The sequence below is a fragment of the Diabrotica virgifera genome, chromosome 6 (genome assembly GCF_917563875.1).
Source record: "Diabrotica virgifera virgifera chromosome 6, PGI_DIABVI_V3a".
Taxonomy (NCBI): Eukaryota; Metazoa; Arthropoda; class Insecta; order Coleoptera; family Chrysomelidae; genus Diabrotica; species Diabrotica virgifera.
The window spans coordinates 207,886,604-207,904,339 of NC_065448.1; positions in this window are offsets into that span (position 1 = coordinate 207,886,604).

Consider the following 17,736-nt stretch of genomic DNA (forward strand, 5'->3'; position numbering starts at 1 on the left):
AAACGCAACAACCATAAATAATCAAACTACAGCACAGCTGTGCCACAGCCGCCATATTAATAATTTTTGACATGGCATTTGAACATCCAATCAGAACAAAGTTATAATGCGCATGCGCCGGGATCATAGGTTTTAACATTTAAAAATTCACCCTCATATCGCCGCCGGTAAAGAAGTGTAACTTCAAAAAAACAAATTACTTGGGCCCCCAAATACAAAACAAAGTTATAAATTTGCTGGCTTAAGAAACTGAAAACAAATTGATTAATTTAAAAAAAAAATGTTTCTATTCAATAATATTCTTGATACCACTCAAGATATTTCGAAACACGATCAGCTTAATTTTATTTTCCGATATGTAACTTGCGATGAAAATAATTTATTTTCTAAAGCAGAAGTTGTTTAAAGTTTTTTGGGATTTATTCGCACGTTAGACCAAAGTGCAGAAGGTCTTGTAAATGAAATTTTAAAATTTATACAATCAAAGCACCTTTCCGTACACAACCTGAACCTAGTGTTGAATGATGCCGTTTTGAATGAAATCTTTAACGAAAATTTCATTGCTATCTAAAAAACGATGAAACATTATGAGTTCTATCATTATGATATTCTATTATTAGAGCATATGAATAATTTTGAATTTGTCGTTAACATTACTATTTAATCTAAAATACTTAACATTATTAAGCTAACATCAACACTTTCGCAATCTGAAACACCAGAGTTAACGGTCGCCCTTCAACTTTTTGAAAAAACTCTTGATAATCTTCTAGAAATGAGAAATTCGTTTTCCGAAACTTTAGCAAAAGCAGTAGGAATAGCTAGTCCTGTCGCCAGGGGGGGTACAACGGCCTTCTTAATTCAGATGGACTTACCCAAGTTTTTTTTATGTATATTTATATGTTTATACCCGTAGAACACGAATTTTTTGGGTAACAGTTGATCCGGATGTCGATAAGATTGTTATAAACATAGAAGTTGAGGAATTACATAACAGCGATTTCTCGCAAAACAAAACATTTTTTTGTATTTTTTGGGTCATTCTAACCAAAAAATGTTCCTACAAGTTTTTTCGTAGGATGCATAGTTTTCGAGATAAACGCGGTTGAACTTTCAAAAAATGGAAAAATTGCAATTTTTGAACCCGAATAACGTTTGAATAAAAAATAAAATAGCAATTCTGCTTACCGCCTTTAAAAGTTTAAGTCAAATCATATCTGTTTTGAATATTTGCATTTTGATTGTTAAAAAAAGCTATAAACACATACTATTTCCCGTGCCTAATACATGCGTTTTAATGCATGCTACTTAGAAATAGCCCCGCTTGCACTTTTACCTCCTCTACGTACTCGTTCGATTTTAAATGAGAAATCATTGAAACATCACTCAAGCACTAGGTGTTTATAGCTTTGTTTTAACAATAAAATAATACATTTTTGGCAATACAAATAATTAAAACCGATACAATTTGACTTGAACTTTCAAATGCGGTAAGCAGAATTGGTATTTTATTTTTTAATCAAAAGTTTTTCGGGTTCAAAAATTCCAATTTTTCGATTTTTTGAAAGTTCAACCGCGTTTATCTCGAAAACTATGCATCCTACGAAAAAATTTGTAGGAACATTTTTTGGTTAAAATGGAACAAAAAGTACAAAAAAATGTTTTGTTTTGCGAGAAATCGCTGTTATGTGATTCCTCAACTTCTTGGTTTATAACAATCTTATCGACATCCGGATCAACTGTCACCCAAAAAATTCGTGTTCTACAGGTCAAAATACATAAAAAAACTTGGGTAAGTCCATCTGAATACAGGAGGCCGTTGTACCCCCCCTGGCGACAGGACTAAGCACAATAGTGGGGTATTATACCAGAATTTAAAAATAAACAGACATAACGTATAAAACAATTTTACGATGAGCTCAGCTGCGACGAAAAAATAACTTTTAGCAAAAAAAGTTTTGTAGTTAATGTTTTCAATGTAAAATTAGATATAATATTGCAACCACTTACTAATATGTTTGTCGGATTAAGATACATGTATAATATGTTTTCATATTGTTCTGAAGCTATTTCCTTGTGGCATTTTTACGATTAACTATTTAGATGGGAAATAAGCCACAATTAAATTGAAAAAAATAATTTTATTTACGTTTCGACGCCCAAATCGGGTGTCGTTGTCAAAATATAAAATACTATTAAAATAAACAAAAATGTTGTTGCTAAGTAAAAAAGAATGTGTGTGTACGTTGTACGCACGTAAGAAGTTATACTTCTATTATATAATAATTTCAAAGAAATAAATATACTTAACAGGTTATTTGTATTTTATTTAAATATTAAACTAACTTTCTCACCTACCACTTTTAAAAATTTTGTATTAAAACGATACCAAAAATTCAAAAAAAGAACATGAATCGTCCGGGATTTGAACCCGGGACCTCTCGATCTCCGGTCACACGCTCTCCCACTGAGCTATGTTCCCTTCGCTTTGACAGGTTACAAGATTTCTTATACATACTGACAAATTTAATAGACCAAGTAAAGTATACAAAAATTCTTTAAATATACTTACTATTATTATAAAATATCTTATTCCCGAGGAAGACAAATACAAAGACACAAAAATTATAATAAATAATACATTTACTAAAAACACTAATATATCCTTTTAATGACTTATTTGTGCTGACAGCGCTGATACATACATATCTTGAAATATTAGCAACGAACTACATACTGCCTGTGTGCGCATGTGCCCTGTATTATAAAATTTCACTCTCGATCGTAAAGAAGTATAACTTCAAAAATTCTTCTAATAATTTATTTAATCTGACTCATTTATATTGGCAATTCAGACAATATTTATGAGTTGCGTTCCTGGGACGACTTTACTTTCCTGTCATCGTTACATTTGGTTGTCTTTTTAAAGACAAATCACATGCTATGATTTTTTTGTGACGGATATTCTTGAGTTGGGATTGATTTCATGTAATTGAATGAACTATCTTTTAGTAAAGTCGTCCCAGGAACGCAACTCATAAATATTGGTGATATCATTTTAAAGTCTTCTACTTTAAAATGTATAATATACGTCTAAATTGCCAATATAAATGAGTCAGATTAAATAAATTATTAGAAGAATTTTTTTACTTAGCAACAACATTTTTGTTTATTTTAATAGTAGGTATTTTGTATTTTGACAACGACACCCGATTTGGGCGTCGAAACGTTAATAAAATTATTTTTTTTCAATTTAATTGTGGTTTATTTCCCATCTAAATAGTTAATAGGTTTTCATGTTTATTCCCAAAAAATCTATTAACACTAACTAATGAAGACTTATTAAAGAAAGGCCAAATATTGTCATTTACACATATTTTAGTAATTATACTGTTATTAGTGGTCCTTATGTTTATAATACGGGGGCCCACAAAAATTATCGCGGGGGGCCCCACAATCATCAGCTACGCCACTGCCCCTATCATTTTGTTACTAATACCGTTGATTGAAATATTGATATGGAATACCTCTCAAGTCTTTTCCACGTCTTTTCGTCTTTCGGTTTTAGATTAACAAAGATAGGTACTTACCTACCTACATTCTTAACTAAAAGTATATCCAGTGTAATCAATTGTATTAGTTTATTTTTAAATTTAAATAAACATAATTAATAAATAATGTATTTAATTGGATAAATATTTATAAATACCGCATATGATATGATAGTATATAGTTAGTAATAATAATGAAAGTTATATGATGCATTTTGTCGCATTTTATGCATTATCTATAATAATATAATCATAAAATTTATTGTACCAGAACAGTTGAATTGTAATTATTGGATATTAGCATTTACAGTCGAATGGTTTATAGTCATTCTGCACTCTATTTACAATTATTAATTAAAATTTGCTCGACCCTTTCATTCATCATTTATTAACCTCCATAATTTCTCTCTGTCGACTGCACAAAAATTGTTGTTAGTACGGGCATTTCTGTTGCAGTTATCTAAAATATTTATCGAATCTATTTTATCGAGCAAACATTTTTATCAAAGGTAATACCACGAGTCCTCTAAATTTTATCGATAAATTTTTTTGTTTTCACGAAAACTTCTTTATTTGGTAAAATTACGAAAACAAACCGAATGATAAAATCACGAGTCCGAAGGACGAGTGATTTTATCCATTTCGGTTTGTTTAAGTGATTTTACCCTAAATAAAGAAGTTTAAGTATGAAAACGAAAAAATTTATCAAGCAAAATTTAGAGGACGAGTGGTATTTGAAAAGATTATTTGGTGAACCAATATGTATTATTAGTAAATACGGGCATCTGTGAAATATTTTTAAGACAACTAGGATCAATGTCTTAAGTAGGTTATAGATAAATTATTTTATGATTTAAAAATGAACCAATTTATTTATTATATTGTTAATACATAAAAAACTGTTTAAATCGAAAATGAACAATTATTAAAAACACAATTTTTATAACTAATATGAGATTTTCCAATGTCGTTCGTAACGTATTATGTGAAATTTAGGGTACCTTAAGTTTTATCAGGGAAGAGACTGTTTTATCAAGGAAGAGGCTGTTTTATCAGTATTATACTCAATGATTGGCTAGAACGACGCGTGGTGATTGGCTGAAAAAGCACAAACGTCAGAATTTGACAGGTGAAAAAAATAATCTTGATAATGTACTACAAATATCGGACATCTTGGATATTAGTGCACCCTAATATGTCTATGTAGATTTTGGCATTAGATCCGACCATCACTTGTAACACCGTTGCCGTATCCTCTATTTTTTCATACTATCACGTTACAATTTTTTGTGATATGATATTATACATGAGCGGGACACCCTCAAAAAAGCGCTTAGTTTTCGAGATACTGACCACGGAGGGGTAAATGGCTAATTTTATTCATACTTTATATTTTCGAGGGTGCTGAAAACGAAAATGAGGTTTATTTTGAATTTTATATGGGGGAACATTGTCAAAATCGCAATTTTAACCTGAAAACAAAAAAAAATGAAATTACGTTTTTTACGTTTACTTCGCTACAACTCTGTTCCATTTAAATATTTTTTTCTGAAATCTTTACAGAAAATAGAGTGAGGCAGATAACTGGCCTATTAGAAATATTTAGAGAACTAAAGGCAACAGAATCATGAAAATTGGAATGAAGGGGTTTTGAAGGGTGATCTATTTAATGAAAATATTTTCATCAATTTGCCACTTCCGGTTATACCGGAAGTGGCTTAAAACTTCGTTTTTTTTAATGAGACACCCTGTATATTTTTACATTTTTAGATTCTACTCGATGTCTTCTTTCTTAAAATATGCGGTTTTGTAATGTTATACAGGGTAGTTTAAAAGCTAATTACGTTTTTTTATTAATTTCGTAGCAACTTTCACACCTTGTAGAATTGTAGTAGTTGGATATCAAAAACTTTATTTATGTTAAAATGATTTTTAATATAGTCTACTATTATTAAAAATTATTAGTATAGCTAAATGTTAAATTTTAGTATACAGGGTTGCTCGAAACTCGGAATGAGGATTTTCTGAATATTCTTAAATGGAACACCCTGTATTTTAGTATTGCAATGAAAAGACATTTTATGGTAGTTTTTTATTTCTTAAGCATTCCCTAAATGCTTTAGTTTGTGCTTAATTGTTAATCGCGCCAAGAATGTTAACTACGTAGGTATTTTGATAGCTCAACCATTATTGGCAATTTTAAAGATCAGTCAAGATTAATATGTATTTATTTCCGAAAAATTATTTGTGATTGAATATTTTCACGGCCAACCTAATAAAATTTCACGTATTTTTTGTTGAAATTAATGTTTGGCATGAATCACCAATAACTCACAAATTAAAGCAGTTAGGTATTAGGGAATGCTTAAGAAATAAAAAAGTAGCATAAAATATCATTTCATTACGATAATAAAATATAGGGTGTTCCATTTAAGAAAACTCAGAAAATACTCTTTCCGAGTTTCGACCCACCCTGTATAGTCCAATTCAACATTTAGCCATACTAACAATTTTTAACAATAGTAGACTATATTAAAAATCATTTGAACATAAATAGAGTTTTTAATGTCAAACTACTACAATTCTACAGGGTGTGAATATTGCTAGGAAATTAAGAAAAAAACGTAATTATCTTTTAAACTACCCTGTATAACATTACAAAACCTCATATTTTAAGAAAGAAGATATCCAGGAAATCCAAAAATGTAAAAATATACAGGATGTTCCATTTAAAAAAACGAAGTTATAAGCCACTTCCGGTATAAGCGGAAGTAGCAAATCGATGAAAATATTTTCATTAAAGAGATCACTATTCAAAACCCCTTCATTCCAATTTTCATGATTCTGGTTCCTTTAGTTCTCGAGATATTTCTAATAGGACTTTTATCTGCCTCACCCTGTATAGCTCTAACATTTCTGAAGTACCTGCTTCAAATTTTCATTCTTATCATGATAAAGGTTGTGAATTTTTCAAAGAAAAAGGTGCGGATTTGTGCATTGCAAAGTTTAATCGCAAAAGTTGTGTAACGAAGTTTAAAATTTAGCTTCTTAATCACGTTTATTTGAAAGTAGAAAGTACAAAGAAGTTTTTTGGTAAGTTTTAGATCAAAATGTTTTCTAGAAAAAAAAATAGTGCAACTTTTAATGTCGACATTAGAAATCCCCAACATAACGCTTATTTTTTGAGAGACAGACAATCTAGGTCTAATTTCTCACCTTTAGTACTATCCTTGGATTATAAGCTTTCATTTGACACCTCATTTGTCATTCTACCTAGTATAATGACGGAGAAGTAAACGTTCTTATTCTATTATTTTTGTAGTTAGACCAGTAAGGATCTGTGAAAAAACGTCTATTTTTGGATGTGAGAGGTGACATTCGGATTTTTGCAGATAAAGTTAGGTGACACCTTCAGTAATAAAAATTGACTTATGCTCCTTCTCAAATATGCCCGGAACATTAATAAAAAAATTAAAATATTTAAAAATTTCGAAAAACGTCGATTTTTTTCTGCTTTCTTTGCTTATAACTTTAAAACGATTCGTTTTGGAACAAAGTCGTAGAGAAATAAAATAAAGATAATTGAATTTTGTATGATATACGACTGGTCAAAAATGTCTTAACGTATTACCTTTTCTGCAATATAGCAATAAATACAAAATAAGGGGGCAAAATACGCCTGTTGTTATTCAATGTTTTTTACCACTTTGGTGGCACTTAGAACCTTAGTAATTCGCTTAGGAAAATCTTTGTAACATACTTAAACCGTGTACCAAATTTCATTAAAATCGACCTAATAAATTTTGCATAATAAATTTGCAATCTAAATGTTTTTAAAAAAGTTCAAATTTTTTAAAATCTTTCTGAACAAAAAGTAGACCATTTAGAAGTTGGCTAATTTTTTCTTACATATAAAGAGGTGCTCTACCTACGTAATACACTTTACAGAATTAAAATCGGATTATTAAAGGGGCCTCAGCAATGTTTTAAACTTATAAATAATTTTTTGGCTTATAAACAGATAGCTTTGTTTAATAATAAAAAAATAGTTTTTAGCAATGCAAATAATTAAAACCGGTATAATTTGACTTAAACTTTCAAATGCTGTCAGCAGAATTGCTATTTAATTTTTTAATCAAAAGTTATTCGCGTTCAAAAATTGCAATTTTTCGATTTTTTGAAAGTTCCACTGCGTTGATCTCGAAAACTATGCATCCTACGAAAAAACTTGTAAGAACATTTTTTGCTTAGAATTACCCAAAAATCGGTGTTATGTAATTCCTCAAGTTTTTGTTTTAACAATCTTATCGACATCCGGATCAATTGTTACCCAAAAAAATCGTGTTCTACGGGTCAAAAAATACATAAAAATCTTGTGTAAGTCCATCTAAATAAAGGAGCCCGTAGCACCCCCTCCTGGCCACAGCAGTAATTTGTTTATAAGCCAAAAAATTGTTTATAACTTTAAAACATTGCTGAGGCTGCTTAAATAATCCAATTTCAATTCTGTAAAGTGCATTAGATAGGTGGAGTGCTTCTTTATATGTAACAAAATTGACAAATCTTTGTATGTTCTAGTTTTTGTTGTGCAAGATTTTAAAAAATTTAAATTTTTTAAAAAAGTTTAGATTGCAAAATTATTATTTAAAATCTAGTAAGTCAATTTTAATGAAATTTGGTGTACGATTTTAGCACATTACAAAAATTTTCTAAGCGAATTAGGAAGATTCCAAGTGTAACCTAAGTGATGGAAAATCATTGAATAAGGACAGGCTTGTTTTGCCCCCTTATTTTATATTTATTGCTATTTTGCAGCAAGGGTGATAAATTAAGACATTTTTAACCAATCGGATCTGATAGAAAATTTAATTATCTTTGTTTTATTCCTGTACGACTTTGTTCCAAAATTAATCGTTTTAAAGTTATAAACAAAAAAAATTAGAAAAAAATCGATGTTATTCGAAATTTTTAAATATTTGAATTTTTTTATTAGTGGTCCGGGCATATTTGAGAAGGAGCATAAATCAATTATTATTAACGAAGTTATCACCTAACTTTATCCGCAAAAATCTGAATGCCACCTCTCACATCCACCTAAAAACAGATCCTTACTGGTCTATAGGTACATTTTTAACATTGATTGAAATTATGAAAGAAATGGCATGGCAACACTGTGACGCACAAACATAAGATTCAGCTGTGCGTTACACAGGGTGCACTAATACCCAAGATGTCCCAAATATCTACACTTGCGAGCAAAAAAATCGACTCACTCGTTATTAAGTTCACCAGGCCTTGTAGTGTAGGCCTAGGGCTACATCATTTCCCTCCATCTCCTTCTGTCCAATGCTAGTTCTTTCCATCTCTCAATGTTACTTTTTTTTCAGATCTTCGTACACAATGTGCTTCCATCTTTTTCTTGGCCTGCCTTTCCTTCTCTTTTTCATTGGTCTTCGTGACAGTACCATTTTTGGCATTCTTTACTTTCCATTCTTTCGAAGTGCCCCAAATATCGTATTCTCTCTGCTTTGATCGTTGGCTCTTTATAACAGTTCTTCCAATTATTTATTGGTTATTCTTCTCCACTGACCTATTTTCACACCTCCAAACATTGCTCTTTGCATTTTCCTCTCCCATCTTTCTAATAGGTCTGTTTCTGGTTTTTTCGGCACCCATATTTCGCATGCGTATGATAACAGTCTTATAAGTTCCGATAATTGTTTTTCTTGATACGTATTTGGATTTCAATTATGTTCGTAATGCTCTATACTTTTTATTTCCTTTAGCTATTCTTGCTGGTATCTCCCCTTCCTTATTCTTCTTCCTACTTTATAAATAGGCTCATGCTTGCTTACCTTCGATTTCTTATCCTTCCTCATGACTCTTTTGAACGAGTATGTATTTTGTCCATCTATAGTCCGTTTAGAAAGTATCCGGAAAAAAGAAAGCAGAATTATAATTTTACGGTATTTATTTCTATCACTTGAAATATAAAATTTCAACAAATAATTCATCTCATTTACTTATACAACCTCCATTTAAATCTAAACACTTAACTAAACATCCAGGTACACCCGAAACTAAGTCAAGGCCATAATTTTCGGTAATGGTGTTCCAGGCCTGTAAAACTGACCGAATCAAACCTTCTTTATCTTGTGGCGCTGCTCGTTCCACTTCAATCTTCATCAGTCCCCATATGTTTCCAATGGGACTAAGATCTGGAGATGCTGCTGGCCACGGAATTGTTGCCAATTCGTGTTCTTGCATTCAAGCTTGAGTATAAGCAGAAGTATGACATTTTGCATTATCTTGCCGAAAACGCCACCCCTCTGGATATAAAACATAAGCCGTTTCAAGAAAAAAACCATTTAGGATGTCACAATATTTCGCACTATCAACAGTACCATTTACTTTACAGAGAGGTGTAGCACCACGCTGAGATATTGCTCCCCAAACCATTATTTTAGTGGGAAATTTAGAGATTTTAACGGAAACATTTTCACTTGATAGGACTTTTAGATGATTTGCACCAAGCTGGAAACAACTTTCATCAGATATAAAGACATTATTAAAATTATCTTCTCGAAAACGTTGACAAAAATCTATTCTTCGTTGCCTTTGCAGATGTCTCATTGTAGGGATTTTTTTTGGATTCCTTGATATTCATTGCTTTTTCAGTGGCATGCGGACAGTTTCTGGGCACACTTTTATTCTTCGTTGATTTCCAAATTCCTAATTTTCGAAATCCTAGGCGCGGATTTTGTTGTCCTAAAGCCACTAAAGCATTTAAATTGTTCAATGTCAGATTGAATGCAGTTGTTGATAGTGGGTCTTCTTGTTGTAATCCTTCCTTGGTTTCAAACTTTTTGGATGTATGCCCTTTCCATGCTATTTTGTTTGTTGTGTTTTCCATCGTCATCTTTACCATCCTCACAATTTTACTTGGTATACCCAATTCTTTCGATACATCTGCTGTCTCTTTACTGTGTCGTAGGCCTGCTTAAAGTCGATGAACAAATCATATAGTACTGCTTTATGTTCGTTACAGGTAGTCTGTATTTCTTTTAAGGCAAATATTTAGTCCATCGTCGATCTGTTCTTTCTAAAACCTGCCTGGTATTCTCCCAATATTATTTCCGAATATTGATTTAGCCTTTTTCTTATCCTTTGTGCCAAGATTTTGTAAACTATTTCTAGTGGTGCAATGCCTATATAGTTTTCGCATATCATTATATCACCTTTTTTATGTATAGGGCATATCTTTGCTTTGGTCCACTCTTTTGAAATTTTTTCTACTTCCCATATTCTTTTTGTCAGATCATAATCCCTTTTTCCAGTCTTTCTCTCCTGAGTTTATCATATCGGTCGATATTTCTGTTATTCCTGGGCTTTTGTTATTTTTCAAGCTCTTTATTTAGTTCTCTATTTCTTCAAATTTCTTGCTCTGTGGGTATTTCTATTGCTATCTGTTCTTCTTTAATTTCATTGTTTGTTTCCTTTCGTAGTTCGCCCTTATTTAGCAGTTCTGTGAAATACACACACACACACCGGCAAAATTAGCCGAACACCTTAAAAATGGGACATGTTTGATGTCTCGAATTACCAGTGGTCCGATTTGAGTGATTCTTTTAGTATGTTGTAGCCTTATTATTTAAAAATATCGTTGTGATAATATTGTTGCTAGATAGGTAAATATCATTTTATACCGGGTGTACCAATCATACTGTGTTTTTTCTTAAAGTTTGGAACACCCTGTGGAATATTCTAGCATATGTAAAATATTAAAATTAAAACTCGATTGTAGTGATTTATTTAAATAAGTGGGATAAAAAAAGTTATGTGCGTTAACAACTATCCACGTTTTTCATCAATAAATCCTCATAGTAGGGGAGTAAAATATGCTAAATTTGCAGCTACTCGAGAAAAAGGTTAAGTTAAGTTTTCCATATAGGGGGGGACTTTTCATTTTTTAATTTAATTTTCCATTTGAAAGAAACGTTTTTTTCCGATTATAGCGCGATCTATCCATAATTCGAAAAAATGTGTCGAATAAAAGTTGCTTTTACGTAAAGAATCCAAATCTGCAATAAAAATTAGGGGCTCCTATTTAAGATTTTAATTTAAATCTCCCACCCCCACCTCCGTGGAGGCTGGTGTTTGGTGCCATTCGATAGATTTGCTATTAGCGTTTGACTCGTTAGCGTGGGGGTGGTTGCCACCCCATCTTGGGGGTGGAAAATTTTTATTATATTTTGACCGCAAAAGTTGATAAAAACGTTCATTCTAAGCAAAAATGTCCTATACGTTTTTTTGCTAGAATTAACAGTTTTCGATTTATTCGCTATCGTAAGTGTTCGTTTTGTATGGAAAAAATCAATGTTTTTCGATATACTTACCCATTTACGATTCACTCAATTTTTGCCGTAATAAAATTTTTTTCAAACCACGTTCTTGGGAATTAAATAACCTACAATTTTGTATTTAAACATTTTTTCTATCTCTCATGCAAATCTTTCTATTCTGAAGAAAATGGCATTTTTTACCAAACTACAAAAATTCGTTATTCGCTTTTAACTTCAGTTTTTAAAAACTAATTATTATAAGCCAGCCCAACTTCTATAGTCTATTAATAATACGTAAATAAATAAGAATTAATAAGGCCAATGACTAAAAACACCTCTAACTTACATTATTATGCTTCCAATTGGATTTCTCCTTTTTTTTCAAAAAAATATATTGATTTTTTAACCGTAACTTTTTTATTTTTTATCTCAGAAAGTTTGGTAAAAAATAATTTTGTAGGTTTTTACATGATCTATAAGTCTATCGGTAATAAATCTTTTTAAAATCCTCAGTCGCAAGAAGAGGTGACTTTGAAAGGGTTGGTAAAGGTGGTGTTTGCATGTTATTACAAGATTTAATTATCAATATCTGACTCAATTTTTGCCGTAAAAAAAATGTTTGCAAACCAGGTTCTTGGGAATTAAATAAGCTACAATTTTGTATTAAAACATTTTTTCGTATTTCTGATGATAATCTTGCTATTCTGAAGAAAAGGCCATTTTTTTCCAAACTACAAAAATTCGTTATTTATTTTAACTCCATCTTTTTAAAACTAATCATTCTAAGCCGGTTAAACTTCTAGAACCTATTAATAATACATAAATAAAAAAGACCAAATAAGGTCAATGACAAATTTTAATTAGGTTGGTGATTAGGGGGTTGCTTGCAATCACTTTATCGCTGAAAAAAATAGGGACTGACATTCTTTTCATTATAAGTCACTTAATTTTTGAGCTAGAGACTTTTTTTTATTTCTGAAGATGGATATTTTTAGGTACTTTAAATTAGTTTGAACAAGTTGTCCTCGAAAAATGCATAGTTTTCCCGTCTTTTGACGTTGAAAGTACCATATTTAGCATTTGCTAAATATCTAATACCTCAGCGTTTGACATTAAAACCCCCTTCGAAGCTATTTCAGCTGAAATCCACGGGAGGTCGTCATTGTGACATCGCTTATTAATTTATCTATTTAATACATCTATTGAATTACTTTAGGCTTGTTTATTAAACTAAGCAGATAATGATGGTAGGGGAGCCCAAGCGGGGATTTTTGCAGTTACTCGAGCGCGTCAGATTATCACATGGGGAGAAACCTTGTACCCTGTAAATGTACTTATACCATATATTGGTTCTTAACACCGGGGAATTCATTAACCGGGGGACCGAAAAAAAATCTATTCTTAGAAAAACTCGAAATCGTCAGATTAAGATAAGGTAAGTTAAGGTAAGTTAAGGGCGTAAGAAAATGGGTGAGTCACAAAGTTTCACAAAAAAAGCGAATATTTCGCGAAATAAACGTCAGATCGAAAAACTAAAAAATACGTGGGGGGTTTCAATACTTTTCAAAAATCTATCGAATAATACTAAGCACGTTACCCCACGGAGAGGGGTGGGGGGTAAATTAAAAATTTTAAATACGATAAATACTGCAAAATACACGTATTCAATATTTTTCAAAAATCTATCGAATGGCATAAAACACGTTCCCCCACGGAGGTGGGGTGGGAGGTTACTTTAAAATTTTAAATAGGAGCCCCCAATTTTTTGCAGATTTGGATTCTTGACGTAAAGATAACATTTTTCCAATTATGGATAGATGGCGCTATAATCGGAAAAAACGATTGGTGGAAATCGAAAATTAAATTAAAAAATGGAGAGTCCCACACTTTATGGAAAACTTAACTTAACTTTTTTTGGTTTTAGTACCCACTCTTTACAATACAATAGGTCCCCATAACGCTAGAGTAACTGCAACAAATTTAGAATACGTTCCTCCCCTACTATGAGGATTTATTGATGAAAAACATGGCTAGTTGTCAAAGCCCATAACTTTTTTATTTTCCAACATAAGCAAATGAATCAAAAAAGAACATGTTAAGAAAGACTAGGCTATAATTGAGTTTTAATTTCAATATTTTATATATGCTAAAATATTCCACAGGGTGTTCCAAAATTTAAGAAAAAACACAGTATGATTGTTACACCCGGTATAAAATGATATTTACCTGTCTAGCAACAATATTATTACACCGATATTCTTAAATAATAAGGCTATAACATACTAAAAGAATCACTCAAATCGGACAACAGGTTTAGGAAATTCGAGACATCAAACATGGTCCCATTTTTAGGGTGTTCGGCTAATTTTGCCGGTGTGTGTAGTTTTGCCAATTTCTCATTTCTTTTTTCCGGCTCATTTAGCAGTATCCCTTTATCATCTCTCATGTATGGCTTGTTTTTCTGATACCTTCTTTCCATTTTTTTTGCTTTCTGGTAGAATGATCTTACTCCTTTTTTTTTGGAATTTTTCTTCTATTTCTTTCAGTTTGTTCTCGTTGTATTTTCTTTTTTGCTTCTACATTTTCTTTTTATGTTTTTTCTCAATTCTTTGTATTCTTATCTATTGCTATCATCGTTATTTGTGAGATTTTTAAGCCTTGCTTTTCATATTGCTTCTGCTATTTCTTGGCATTCTTCATCATGGATCATAGCCATACTTTCAATAATCTTTATTGCCCGGTTATATTTATTTGAGAAAAAAGGGATAAGCAGCACTATGACCGGCAAAGAACAGGATAGTACCGACCTACATGAAACATAATATGGTATATTTTATAAGAAATTGATTCTATAAATTTGAATTGTTATAAACAAAGCTTAATTTTGTAAGTTTAAACTACTTTAATAATATTTCTGCAATGCATTTTCTATAAAATGTTCAAACAATATTTGGTTTGTATACAAAAACTAATTAATAATTGAGCGAACGGTAGGTAGTGAAAGATAAAAAAATATACATTTAAATAATTTATAAAACCTTGAAGTAAAAATTAAAAATAAAATAAAAATTTTTAAATTAGAAGCCTTGGAGGTGTTACCAAGGGAATGGACCAATAAGTATTCGATTTAAAAATCTTTTAGTAATATTTTAATATTTTCTAAATATTATTAATAATGCTATTAGGATCGAAAACTTCATCTTTTAAAAATTAAAAGTTTATCTAGTCAACACTTACTTACATTATTATTTTCTCTTAAGAACTGATTTTCAAAGATATAAATAGATATTGCAACAATAAGTGAAGTGTTCATAATAAGGCCACGTTTTTCTTAAAAGATTGAAGCAGTAGTTTGGTGTTGAACATAATATGCCGATAATCCCTACACCTGATTATGTAAGAAAATATTCCGGGTAAGCTCAGTATTGAGAGAAAGTTGTCTTGGTATTACACTTTGTCACTTTCTTCCTCTGAATCACTGTTCTCCATATTGATAATAATTTTATTTAGAACAGGAATTTTTTTAAGATATTCTTTTTCGATATTTTTTACGTGCTCTATTGCTTTCTTCCAGTTATCCTCAGAGATATTTTTAAATTCAGAATCTATCAGTTTCACGACATTGTTATAACATTTTGGACTTACATTATTTTTGTCTCACATTATATTTCAGTTGAGACCATAACAACTCTATTGGATTTAAAACGCAGTAATATGGTGGTAGTGTTAAAGTTGTATGTCCATTTTTACTTGCTGCATCATCAATAATAATATATTCCTTTACAAATAATTTTGTATTAAGTACCTCTACTAATTGGTCTTTAGTGTACCAATCTTCAAAATATAAATCTTGTGATAATAAAAATCTTGCAATTCATCCTTTCTAGAGTATTTATTCGGAATTTTTTTAAGTTGTCTAGAATGATATGATGCATTATCTAAAACAATACCACTGTTGTCTGCTAAATTTGGTAATAAGTTATTTTTAAACCACGATTCGAAAAGTTCACCCGTAATATCTTGATGATAGTCCAAACATGGTCCAAACAACTGTCTTTAATGTCTTTTGCATTTGATAGTAAGCCATCGGTTACCCAACCATCTTCCCCTCCACAATGTAAAATGCATATTCGTTTGCCCCTGGAAGCTAGTACATTAACTTTGCACTTTACATTGTCATTACTCCAACATTTGCCAATTGTTGCGTTATCAGTCTTGTTATCGGTCGTTCAGAGTTTCGTGGAAATGTAAAAACCTTTAGCACAGCAGAGCTGTGACAAGAACCCGACAATCTAGTAAGAGGAGTCATTGATAGGTATAAAAGGAGCTTACATCGGCAACTTTTAGCAGCAGCGTAAATAAAAACATTATTGTGATTAAAGATAAAAGCATTATTTTGATTAAATAGACCTAACAGTTATAATTATTTAAATATAATATATTATTTATAATTGTACCTAATGAAATTATATTTTACAGTAGTTATTTTTGTGTTTTTCTGAATACTATCCTGTAACAAGGCAAAATATTAAAGAGGAACTATTAAAACAGATGTCATTTGATCTAAGCACATGGATATTTTGTTCCGTATACCCTTAAAGGATGGAAAATTTTACACCACCCTCTGGTATACCACTTGTACACCAATTGGTCTATCTCTTTAAATTTCTCATTTATCTGTAACCGCGCTATACTAGATATTACTTGCCATAAGGTCACATTTAAAATTATCAATCACAGTGCCTCTGTTACTTATGTCACCTATTATGAATAGTTGAGAAGCCTCACTCCAAATTTCACTATTAGGTTTATTAAGTATATCTGTCCAAAAGGTACCAGGGGGAGCTGGTGGATTTTTGGGCAGCACTGTATATACTGGCAAAACTATATAATATAATTAAGTACATTATTTAATTTTGCAATTGAATAAAACTATCTACATTTGACAAGCTAGCGGCTGTACTATTTACCATTTTGCCATATACAATAATTCATCTATACATAACGTTTAATATTATTGGATTTCCGTTTTTTCTCCTATTTTTATGTTTTTATTAATTAAAAAATATTATTTTATGATTAATATTAAAATGATTAAAATTAAAATCGGTACAACGTAATAAAAAACCCTCAAATAGAAAAAAGTGTTGCGCATTTTAGGCTTAACAAAATGAGGAAAATTGAAAATATTTTATTTTGAACAAAATCAATGACGTTAGTTATTGTACATGTCTGCATGGAATTTTGGGCAAGCGATTTAAAGGTTTATTCACAAATAATTTTTATTAAGTGTGTACAAAATTAATAGTTCATTTACTCACGGTTTTTGGCTTAGAATTTTAAAGAACCGCTTGGATTAACATGAAATTTGGCATACACATAGCTAACATGTCAAAGAGAAAAAGTTATATTGTGCCGGTGTGCGCTTCTGCCCTGGGGGTGATATTCACCCCTTCTCGGGGATGAAAAATTATACGTTCATGATAAGTCCAGTAGTGGGTAAATCAAGTCATATATAGTTTTTTCACTACGTCAATACTTTTCGAGTTATTTGCGAGTGATATGTTCATTTTTCAACAAAAAAAAAAACCGTTTTTAGACGGTTTTTCGAAAAAAATATTCATACCAAAAATATAGCTTATAAAAAAGTGAAAAAAATGGTATAGTTATTTATAAGTCTGTAAACCAGGTAGAAGCAGAGTTTTAGATAATTAAAAGTAGGTTCTTATTCGTCAAATTCCAAATCGATTATTTCAACGTGAAATAACCAAAAAGTGAAGCACTTTTCGGGAAAAACTCATCACAACTTTTTTAAAGTGATTAAAAAAAGCTTTATTTTTTGT